This window comes from Octopus sinensis, linkage group LG27, assembly GCF_006345805.1.
Source record: "Octopus sinensis linkage group LG27, ASM634580v1, whole genome shotgun sequence".
In the NCBI taxonomy this organism is placed as follows: Eukaryota; Metazoa; Mollusca; class Cephalopoda; order Octopoda; family Octopodidae; genus Octopus; species Octopus sinensis.
This window is the reverse complement of record NC_043023.1, coordinates 11,770,312-11,783,147: the sequence shown is the minus strand read 5'-3', so window position 1 is coordinate 11,783,147 and position 12,836 is coordinate 11,770,312. Positions and strand designations below refer to the sequence as shown.

Here is a 12,836-nt window from a genome sequence, read left to right as displayed (position 1 = left end):
TCCTGTATGTGTACGTACGTGAATAGTCAAGGAACTACTTTGAGAGAATGATTTATCACAGGTATTGCAATGAAATGGCTTCTCTCCTGTATGTGTACGTACGTGAATAGTCAAGGAACCTCTTTGAGAGAATGATTTACCACAGATATCACAGGGATATGGTTTCTCTCCTGTATCAATGCATTTGTGTTTGGTCAAGACTCTTTCTTCATTGAATGATTTACCACAGATATCACAGTGATATGGCCTCTCACCTGAATCAGGTGTGTTTGGTTTTCTTAAATCATTCATTATAAGATACTAATTTCTCATACGTAACACAATGATAATGATTTTTTCAATTCTATGAATATATCTGTGCTCAGTTGTGTCAGTATTTTCAGAGAATAATTTAACACTGTGTTTCTTTCATGTGTGTTCTTGCTTAACTTCTAAAATGGCAGATGTAGACTGTTAACACTTTCATAAAGTTATCCAAGCAATCACATCCTCTACATTCCAGACAGTGAAGACAACAAAAATGTTGCTGTTAATACGATTGTCCAGAATATTTTCCAATTCTTTGTTGAAGAATTTATTTATACAAAGAAGTTGATGCATTGATGAATGTGCCTTATGAATACATGGTCTTCCTTTAATTGATGAAAGTCAATAAAAATATGGGAGGCACATCTGAATGAAGAAATTTCTTTAACGTCAACATGATGTGATATTCTGAAATAGAAAAAAAGAAGCAGTGAGATAAAGAGAATCATTAAACGAAATAGTAATTCAACATTGCAAATCTTACAAGATCAACACTGTCATCCATTTAAATTCTTATTATATGCATTGGTCAGAATCCATTGAGTCATCGAAAGTTTTACAACATTCTGTATATAGATGAATCGTCTCTACCTTTCTCTAATTATTTATCTGTTTTCCTAGACTTTGTTACCACTAATTTCTATAACCTCAGCATTTTCACTTACTGTTTTAAATCCAGTGTAATCCATGAAGGCACATGGCTTAGTGGTTAGAGTATTTAGCTCACGATCATAAGGCCGTGAGTTCAATTCCCGGCAGTGCATTGTGTCCTTGAGCAAGACACTTTTTTTCACATTGCTCCAGTCCACTCAGCTGGCAAGAATGAGTAGGACCTATATTTCAAAGGGCCAGCCTTGTCGCACTCTGTATCACGCTGAATCACCCTGAGAACTACGTTAAGGGTACACGTGTCTGTGGAATACTCAGCCAGTTGCACGTTAATTTCATGAACAAGCTGGAACCCTCATCATTGTAACTGATGGAGTTCTCATCTTGTGAAGATGCAATGGCCCAGTAATTAGGGCAGCAGACTCGTGGTTGTAGGATCACGGTTTCGATTCCCAGACCTGGCATTGTGTGTGTTTATTGAGCGAAAACCCCTAAAGCCGCATGAGGCTCCGGCAGGGGGTGGTGGTGAACCCTCCTGTACACTTTCACTACAATTTTCTCTCAATCTTTCTTTTTGTTTCTCTTGTATCTGTATTTCGAAGGGCCAGCCTTGTCACACTGAATCTCCCTGAGAACTACGTTAGGGGTACACGTGTCTGTGGAGTACTCAGCCACTTGGACATTAATTTCATGAGCAAGCTGTTCTGTTGATCGTATCAGCTGGGACCCTCATGGGTGTAACCAATAGGGAGCCAGAGTAGGCCCTTAGAACCACGTTAAGGTATGCTTGTCTGTGGAGTACTCAGCCACTTGCAAGTTAATTTCATAAGCAAGCTGTTCCGTTGATCATATCAGCTGGGACTCTCATGGGTGTAACCAATAGGGAGCCAGAGTAGGCCCTTAGAACCACGTTAAGGTATGCTTGTCTGTGGAGTACTCAGCCACTTGCAAGTTAATTTCATGAGCAAGCTGTTCCGTTGATCCTCGTCGTCGCAACTGACGAAGTGCTCCTTGCTAATGCAATCCACACTCTCTCGAAAACGTATTTCTGCAAAATGGTATCTAAAAATATTTGTAATGAAACAAACAGTAAAAAATATATGAAAATGGTTGGAGGGTGAAATTTCCGTGGGTTCTCGACCCCACCCCAAAAAAAGTGTTTCGTGGCACATTAGGTGGTTACCATAATTCATTAAACGAGAGAGAAAAAACATAATTGAAAGCAAAGAAAATTGAGGAAAATATAAATAAATAGGCGCAGGAGTGGCTGTGTGGTAAGCATCTTGTTTACCAACCACATGTTTCCGGGTTCAGTCCCACTGCATGGCACCTTGGGTAAGTGTCTTCTACTATAGCCCCGGGCCGACCAATGCCTTCAGGAAACTGAAAGAAGCCTGTCGTATATATATATATATGTATGTGTGTGTGTTTGTGTGTCTGTTTGTCCCTCCCCACCACCATTGCTTGACAACCGTTGTTTTTCCTTATTGAAAGGTGAAAGTATAAAAACTTACCCGAAATTCTACTATATCCCACAGTCCCCGAAAAACAATTTGGTAACAAAAAAAGTATGTAATCAACATTTCAGTTTGGAAGTTATTAATTAAGACGAGCAAATATATTTTCCTAATTATTGTCAGGTTCCCGCTTCGAAAAATAATTACTGTAACATCGAGAAGTTCACAGAATTCTATCATTTACATTATTATTAGTAGTAGTAGTAGTATCACCTTTACAGCCTTAAAGTAAATCTTTGTCAACTTACCGTATTCACAAATAAGCAACGAGTCAGTGAATCAGTAATTAAGGACCTTAATTAAGAATTTAAAAGAAGCGAGGTTGAGGTGTTGTGTGGTTATTTCCCTTTACACGATTGTATTTCTGCTATGCTCCAATAGATGGCTCTACTGGAGAATTTAAATACAATCATATAAAAAGGAATAAAAAATGTTTAGATTCATATAATTTGGAGGAAATTTGGGATATTTTCGATTTGAACGGCAGAATTTTTAAATAATTACTAGGTAACGAAAAAATTTTAAACTTCGTATACTGAAAGAATGTGTTTATAAAACATCTTTTTCTCTTGGCTTTTTTGAGAAAATTCTATGGTTTGTAAGATATTTACTCTAAAATTTCTTAATTTCAACCAATCAATGACGTCTATTGAGGTGAAAATTTGAAAAAAAATTGAAAGGGACAAAGAAAAACGCTGGAATGAATCCAACAAGTCACTAGAGCCATCTATTGGAGAACTAAATGAATACAATCATATCAAGGAAAATAACATTTACAACACCTCACCTCGGTTTTTAAAAATTATTAACTAAGGTGCTTAATTACTGCTTCACTAACTCGTTGCTTATTTGTGAATACGGTAAGTTGATAAAGATTTACTTTAAGGCTGTAATAGTGTTGATAATACTACTAATAATAATGTAAATAATAGAATTATGTGAACCTCTCGATGTTACAGTAATAATTTTTCGAAGCGGGAACCTGACAATAATTAGGAAAATATATTTCTTTGACTTAATTAATAACTTTGAAGCTGAAATGTTGATTTGTTGTTTATAAAATACTATGACCGACTGTTACATGCGATAGAACTGAAATTAATTGGTAAAGTGAGAATAAAACAGCGTAATTAATTAGTAGAATGTGAGGAGTCCGATTGAAGAATTCCACATTAATATATGTTATCCTGTTGTTTATGAGGCATTGATAAAACGGTAAGTTGATAAAGATTTACTCTAATGTTATATTAATAATAGTAATGATGATGATGATTTGAAAACTGGCCCAGGGTGAGCAATGTTTAATGCGAGCGACAAGTCGATTGCATGGGTCCCGGTTTTTTCCCGGAAGAGATGAAAGACAAAGTCGATCTCATCCGTATTTGAACTCAGGACTTTCCGCCGAGGTTGGCTTTGTATTTCATTCCATTCCGTGTGAAGAAAATAAAAATGATGATGATAATAGTAATCTTTTGATTATTAAGACAATAATCATTTGTGCTTTTGACCTGAAAATTGGCGGGAAGGCATAAGTGAATTACATGGACCCTAGTACTTGATTGCTTCTTATTTTTCTACCTGGAAATGATGAAAGGCGACCTTGATGTGATTTGAAGTTTGAGAGTAATGATGCGATCTTTTCACTTTGACTGGCAGATTTTTAAAATAATTTCTATGTAACTATAAAATTTAAAACTTCGTATACTGGTAGAATGTGCTTAAAAAACATATTTTTCTCTTGGCTTTCTTGAGAAAATTCTGTAGTTTGTAACATATATGTTGTTTAATATTTTGCATTTCGGCAATTTCAACCACTCAATGACGTTTATTGAGGTGAAAACGATTTCTGGCGGCGTTATACGAAAACGTCCCTGTTACATATATATTCGTTTAAGAAACAGATTGGGTTTATTTAGATTTCTGAAGAAAAAAAGATACCTTTGCCCCTAACCCTAACGCTAAAACAGATTGAAATGCAATAGATCGATACTAGGGTCATAATTATTAGTGAACACTAAAGAGGGAACGCTTTTGTTATCCAGCTCTGTTTACGAGTGAACCCTTAGTTTATAACCGAAGGGTATCTTTTTTCTCATAAAAAAACAGGGACATTTTCATATGACGCCGCCAGTAAATGTCACGGCAGAAATCGTTTTCGCCTCAATAGACGTCTTTGATTGGTTGTAATTGCCGAAATGCAAGAAATTAAACAACAAATATGTTACAAACTACAGAATTTTCTCAAGAAAGCCAAGAGAAAAAGATGCTTTATAAACACATTCTACCAGTATAGGAAGTTTAAAATTGTTTAGTTACATAGAATTTATTTTAAAAATCTGCCGGTCAAAGCGAAAAGAACCTAATGATGTGTAGGACACTGACCATGGGCTCATCATAGACAACATGAAGACAGGGACCTTCACTGCTGGCTAGCTAGCGAGCTGGTCCAGAGAAGGGAATTCCGGTCAGCAACATGAAGTCTTAAATCAAACATTTTTCCGAAAGGTAAAGGTGAAGTGTGTAGTAAACTTGTGTGGGTATACCAATGTTTCAACGCCTCAATGAACTCTGACCCCTGTAAACTTTGACATTAAATGGCTGACAGTGTTCATGTTGTAATATTTACAATCTTGAATTACTATGTCACTTAACTATCCTCTTTATCTTACTGTTTCTTTTTTTATTTCAGAATATCACATCATGTTGACATAAAAGGAATTACTTCATTCAGATGTGCCTCTGATATTTTTATCAACTTTCATCAACTAATGAAGACGATATATTTATAAGGAGCCTTCATCTATACATCAACGTTTCTATATAAATATAATCTATGACAAACAACAGCAGAATATTTTTCTTGTCTTCACTGTCTGGAATGTAGAGGAGGTGATTGCTTTACAAGTTTGGATAACTTTACAAAAGAGTTGACAGTTTTCACCTGTTGATTTAGGTATTAAGTAAGATCACAGATGAAAGAAACATAGCATTGAATTATTCTCTAAAAAAGTGATGCAAATGAACACAAACATATTCATAGAAAGGAAAAAAGCAATATTATTGTGATATATATGACAAATTATCCTGTCATAATGAATAATTCAACTGAACCTAAAAACCCTAATACAAGAGAGAAACCATATCATTGTGATATTTGTGGCAAACCATTTTCTCAAAGGAGTCAATTGACTATTCACAAGCGTGTTCATACAGGAGAGAAGCCATATCGTTGTAATATCTGTGGTAAATCATTTTCTGATAATAGCGCTTTAACTCAACATAAACGTATTCATACTGGGGAAAAACCATATCACTGTGATATTTGTGGCAAATCATTTTCTTGTAATAGTCTATTGACTAGACATAAACGTCTTCATACTGGGGAAAGACCATACCATTGTGGTATCTGTGGTAAAACATTCTCTCGAAGTTATATCTTAACTAAACACCGGCGCGTTCACACTGGAGAGAAACCATATCATTGTGATATCTGTGGCAAATCATTCTCTTGTAATAGCAATTTAACTAGTCATAAACGTCTTCATACTGGGGAAAAACCATATCATTGTGATATCTGTGGTAAATCCTTCTCCTGGAATAGTGGCTTGACTGTCCATAAACGTGTTCATACAGGAGAGAGGCCATTTCATTGTGATATCTGTGGTAGATCATTCTCTCAAAGTATTGCCTTTTCTCAACACACATTCACACATACAGGAGAGAAACCTCATTCTTGTGATATCTGTGGCAAATCATTTTCTGATAATGGCACTTTAACTCGACATAAAACTATTCATACAGGAGAGAAGCCATATCATTGTGATATCTGTGGTAAATCATTTATTGAAAGTGGTCATTTGAATAAGCACAAGCGTGTTCATACAGGAGAAAAGCCATATCGTTGTGATATCTGTGGTAAAACATTTTCTTTTAATAGCAATTTAACTCAACATAAACCTATTCATACAGGAGAGAAGCCATATCATTGTGATATTGTGGTAAACCATTCACTGCAAAAGGTGACTTGACTAAGCACAAGCGCATTCATACAGGAGAGAAGCCATATCATTGTGATATTTGTGGTAAATCATTCTCTCAAAGTAGTCAATTGTGTAGACATAAATGCATGCATAATCAGGAAAAACCATATCATTGTGATATCTGTGGTAAATCATTCTCTTGCAGTAGTCACTTATGTAGACATAAACGTATTCATACAGGTGAGAAGCCATTTCATTGTAAGATCTGTGGCAAATTATTCTCTTGTAATAGTCATTTGACTAGTCATAAACGTCTTCATACTGGGGAAAAACCATATCATTGTGATATTTGTGGTAAATCATTCTCTCGAAGTTATGCCTTAACTAAACACCAGCGTGTTCACACTGGAGAGAAACCATATCATTGTGATATCTGTGGCAAATCATTTCCTGATAATGGCACTTTAACTCAACATAAACGTATTCATACAGGAGAGAAGCCATATCATTGTGATATCTGTGGCAAATCATTTTCTGATAATGGCACTTTAACTCAACATAAATGTATTCATACAGGGGAGAAGCCATATCATTGTGATATCTGTGGTAAATCCTTCTCTTGGAATAGTGGCTTGACTGTCCATAAACGTGTTCATACAGGAGAGAAGCCATTTCATTGTGATATCTGTGGTAGATCATTCTCTCAAAGGATTGCTTTGACTCGACACACATTCACACATACAGGAGAGAAACCTCATCCTTGTGATATCTGTGGCAAATCATTTTCTGATAATGGCTCTTTAACTCGACATAAACGTATTCATACAGGAGAGAAGCCATATCATTGTGATATCTGTGGTAAATCATTTATTGTAAGTGATCACTTGAATAGGCACAAGCGTGTTCATACAGGAGAAAAGCCATAGCGTTGTGATATCTGTGGTAAATCATTTTCTGTTAATAGCACTTTAACTCAACATAAACCTATTCATACAGGAGAGAAGCCATATCATTGTGATATCTGTGGTAAATCATTTATTGTAAGTGGTCACTTGAATAAGCACAAGCGTGTTCATACAGGAGAAAGGCCATAGCGTTGTGATATCTGTGGTAAATCATTTTCTGTTAATAGCACTTTAACTCAACATAAACCTATTCATACAGGAGAGAAGCCATATCATTGTGATATCTGTGGTAAACCATTCACTGCAAAAGGTGACTTGACTAAGCACAAGCGCATTCATACAGGAGAGAAGCCATATCATTGTGATATTTGTGGTAAATCATTCTCTCAAAGTAGTCAATTGCGTAGACATAAATGCATGCATAATGGGGAAAACCATATCATTGTGATATCTGTGGTAAATCATTCTCTGATTTATAAGCATATTCATACTGGGGGAAAAACAATATCACTGTGATATCTAGGGTAAATCATTCTCTCAAAAACGCCATTTAAGTACATGTGAGTATTCACACAAAAGTGCAACCATTCAGTATTAATCTTTATTATAACAATTATGGCTGTTTTTTCCTGTTGAAACACTGGGCTATTTTTATCTCTTCAAATATGATGTTATTGACTTCAATTTCAATAATGTCAACATCAAATTCATGAATGTCATGTATATATATGGAAGTATATCAACAATGCCTTTGATTTCTGAAGATGATTGCTCTTGATTTTTGAGCAATTTGTTTTGAGAGAATAAAGAAATGGGAATAATGAATAAAAGGTTACACTGAAGTTGATTTTGTCTATGTGTTTTCATCATTGTCGCTGTTATCATCATCATCCTTTAGTGAAATTTTTGTTTTTACTGGCATGGGCGGCACAGTGTGACATGAGCTGGCAAACCATAATGCTGCACTAGGTTCCACTCTGATTTGTTTGGGTTTCTTTAGGTGTATTGTCCTAATTCTAACCAGTTTAAAGATTATGCTGTGTGCTTTATATATATATATGTGTGTGTGTGTGTGTGTGTGTATGCATATACATACATATATATATATCCTTTCAAAATTTCTCCCAGGTTTTGCCCATTTCAATTTGTCTTCGCCTAACGGCCCCTAATAATTATCCTTCTTGATTGTTTACGCATTGGGGTTGATGTAATTGACTTAATCCATTTGTCCTTATTTGTCCTCTCTGTGTTTAGCCCCCTGTGGGCAATAAAGAAACATATATAGAATATATAAAGAATTTTTTGCGTAATAAGATAAAAAACCAAGTCTGTATAGATATTAGAGTATTTATAGATAGGTCTTACAGCTGTTTCTAGGATATTAATTAATAATATCCCTTCATCGTAGACGGTGTGAGAGGAAAAATTAATTGATATCCTAGAAACAGCTGTAAGACCTATCTATAAATGCTCTAATATCTATACAGCTTTGGTTTTTTATGTTATTACGCAAAAAATTCTTATATACACACGCTGAGATAGAACCAACGTTGAACCCTTTATTTGCAATATTACTGAATCTGGAACTTAACTATGGTCTGTCTATAGCACTTATTCAGCCTTACCTAAAACATTTGGGTCTCAATGACACCATTATCTCTATCTATATGTGTATATATATATATATATATATATATATATTTGAGTAATTGAATGAATTATCTTATGTCGAGAATAAAGGATATTTGTTAACTAGTCGTTCAACTCCATTCTTTCATATACTTATATATATATATAAAAAATTTATTAGATGACAAAGAAAACTCTTCGACACATCTCATGGCCAGTCAGTACAAACGGTTCCACTGGTACTAAAATTAGTCTGATGGGTGAAAATTTATTTGCCCACCAGACGATCTTCACCAGCGACAACGGAAAATAGGAAAAACTATAAAATAGATAATGTGACAATTACCATGGAACCAAAGAATGAAGATATTTATGATGTTTGTGGTGGGGGAGTTGTGTGGTCTGTGTTACTCTAGCATAAATCGCCTCCCAGCAAACATCGTGACCTTAGACTGTGCAGGCAAGAGTAAAGAGAAACAAAAAGAGTGTGAATTATATTGTATGTATGTGTGTGTATATATGTATATATATATATATATATATTTGTATATATTTGTATATATGTGTGTATATATATATATGTCAGTGTGCACGCACGACAGAGTGTAAGCACCCTGAGAGAAATGCTGGACAGAAGAAGCATCAGATGTGGTGTGCAAGAGCGACGCTTGCGATGGTATGGTCATGTACTGCGGATGGATGAGGAGAGATGTGTGAAGAAGTGCCACTCCCAAACAGTTGAAGGTATCAGGGGAGAGGTAGGCCCAGGAAAACATGGGATGAGGTAGTCAAGCATGACCTCAGAGCGTTGGGCCTCACTGAGGCAATGGCGAAGGACCGAGATCTCTGGAGATATGCTGTGACTGCAAATACCCGGGCTGCTTCCTGCACCAGTTCCGCATAGCCATTCAAAGTACCCTGGATTCCAGAACGTCCCGCTGTGCTTGAGGAGACCTGTTGAGTCAAGTACATGAACATGAACATCGAAATAAATATCAATGGAAATAGTAGTTGTGATACCTGTGCCGGTGGCACATAAAAAGCACCATCCGAACGTGGCCGTTGCCAGCGCTGCCTCGATTGGCTTCTGTGCCGGTGGCACGTTAAAAGCTCCAACCGATTGTGGCTGATGCCGGACCCCCCTGGGACCTGTGCAGGTGGCACGTAAAAAGCACCCACTACACTCGCGGAGTGGTTGGCGTTAGGAAGGGCATCCAGCTGTAGAAACTCTGCCAGATCAGACTGGATCCTGGTGCAGTCCCTGGCTTCCCAGACCCCGGTTGAACCGTCCAACCCGTGCGAGTGCGGAAAACGGACGTTAAACGATAATGATGATGATGATGATTTGTATATATGTATGTATATATATTTCTATATATATATATGTGTATGTTTATGTATGTGTATGTATATATATATATGTATATGTATGTATATATATTTGTGTATATGTATGTATATATAGGTATATATATTTATATAAAGGACAATGGGTAAAGGCACCCTTTCGTCATGAATGTCCATGGGATTGCATGGAGAAACTTTTCCAAAGTAGATGTTCAGGTAAGATTCTACATATTTATGGACCTATGTACATAGGCTAATTCACCCATAATACACCAAGAAAAAAATCATATGTTTCTGTGTGTGTGTGTATATATATATATCTAAATGACAATGGCCATGAATGACCATGGGATTGCATCAAGGAACTTCTCTAAGACAGCTGTCCAGCTAAGCTTTTTTTTTTGAAACCCAGCAATCACATGCATACCAAGAAATATATGTTTCTTTATTACCCACAAGGGGCTAAACATAGAGGGGACAAACGAGGACAGACAAACGGATTAAGTCGATTACATCGACCCCAGTGCGTAACTGGTACTTAATTTATCGACCCCGAAAGGATGAAAGGCAAAGTCGACCTCGGCGGAATTCGAACTCAGAACGTAGCAACGGGCGAAGTACTTCGCCTGGCGTGCTAACGTCTCTGCCAGCTCGCCGCCCTAAGTAATGCCAAGAAATATAACTCTCAACGTATCCCCAGCTTGATTCGTTTCATCATGCTTTTCCCTGCGACCACAAACCTGATTCCTCTATTCAGTCACCATATTTTATTCCATAAGAACTGTCGCTGAAGATCGCACGGTTACATATTCAGACGAAGCTGCAGTGTACAGAAGGTGTGGGTAGCCTTGTGCTGCTGCACTCAGAAGGCAGTGGACAAAGAGGACCAAGAGAAAGTAAAAAAACTTGAAGAGATTCTGAAGGTTACGTACACAGATGGGTCACCCGCATGGAAAGTAAGCCCGGGAGTCTAAGAGGGGCACGGTTCAGGGACAAATACTTTAGATGTCGCCTTCCGTACATGCTTAGGGAACGCACAGATCCAAAGCAAATGGTGGTGTATTAACGATGTGGCCAACCTGGGCACATAGCGAAGTATTGCATGCAAGGAAATGAGGGGAGGGGAATTATTGCGCCGATTGTTTCCCCGTAATCCCTAGTACTACTTAAGAAGAGTGGTCCCGGTGTGCGCACTCACGCATCGTAGCTAGCTAGTCGTGACTAGTCGATCCTACGACTACCTAGCAGAGTAAATAAATCACAAAATTAATAATTTTTTTACACAAAGTAAATAATAACTTCTGTATAAGTACCGGATACATTTCGAGAAAGTGTTTTTTATATATATATATGGGGGTTTAGGGTTAAGGTTACGGTTAGGGTTTGTGTTAGGGGTGGGAGAAAAGGGTTTCTGTTATCTTCAGAAATATAAACAAAGCCACGTGTGTACTTATACCGAAGGATCGTCCACATGAACAGAGTAAATAATTTTTTTAACAAAGTAAATAAAACACAAAGGATCGACTAGTCACGACTAGCAAGCGCGGATACACGAATACGCGAGTGCGCGCACCGAGACCACTCTTCTTAAGTAGTACCGAGGAGCAGTTATCGTGAAATCCGCGTGGAGTTAAGGGGAAGGAAAAGGACCGGAAAGGAGAGGAAGTGACGTCAGGAATGGAAAGAAAGGGGCCACGAAAATGACGTGACGTCAGGAAGGGACGGGTTAAAGACGACATCTTCCATCCAGTATCAGCAGCGCGGTTATTTCGTGTGCTGGTAACGTTTGCAGAGTAGAAAGAACAAAGGAAAACCCAGGAACGAAGCGCCATTTATTGGGGAATTAAAGAAAGACAATCATATCAAGGAAAATAATTTCTACAACACCTCGGTTCTTCTCAATTATTAATTAAGGTGCTTAATTACTGATCACTGACTCGTTGCTTATTTGTGAATACGGTAAGTTGATAAAGATTTACTTTAAGGCTGTAATAGTGTTGATAATACTACTAATAATAATGTCAATAATAGAATTCTGTGAACCTCTCGATGTTACAGTAATAATTTTTCGAAGCGGGAACCTGACAATAATTAGGAAAATATATTTCTTTGACTTAATTAATAACTTTGAAGCTGAAATGTTGATTTGTTGTTTATAAAATACTATGACCGACTGTTACATGCGATAGAACTGAAATTAATTGGTAAAGTGAGAATAAAACAGCGTAATTAATTAGTAGAATGTGAGGAGTCCGATTGAAGAATTCCACATTAATATATGTTATCCTGTTGTTTATGAGGCATTGATAAAACGGTAAGTTGATAAAGATTTACTCTAATGTTATATTAATAATAGTAATGATGATGATGATTTGAAAACTGGCTCAGAGTAAGCAATCTTTAATACGAGCGACAAGTCGATTGCATGGGTCCCGGTTTTTTCCCGGAAGAGATGAAAGACAAAGTCGATCTCATCCGTATTTGAACTCAGGACTTTCCGCCGAGGTTGGCTTTGTATTTCATTCCATTCCGTGTGAAGAAAA

At 36.9% G+C, this 12,836-nt stretch overlaps 2 protein-coding genes and 1 pseudogene across 2 annotated transcripts in view; all 3 read left to right on the top strand.

The window, feature by feature from the left end:
• The window catches only part of LOC115225439 (early growth response protein 1-like), a 424,836-nt gene that overhangs the window by 291,764 nt on the left and 120,236 nt on the right, over positions 1–12,836 (top strand). The gene's annotated exons all lie outside the window — the stretch shown is intronic.
• The window catches only part of LOC115225462 (zinc finger protein 208-like), a 524,237-nt gene that overhangs the window by 422,792 nt on the left and 88,609 nt on the right, over positions 1–12,836 (top strand). The gene's annotated exons all lie outside the window — the stretch shown is intronic.
• Positions 1–12,836, top strand: part of LOC115225040 — a 336,418-nt pseudogene that overhangs the window by 310,791 nt on the left and 12,791 nt on the right.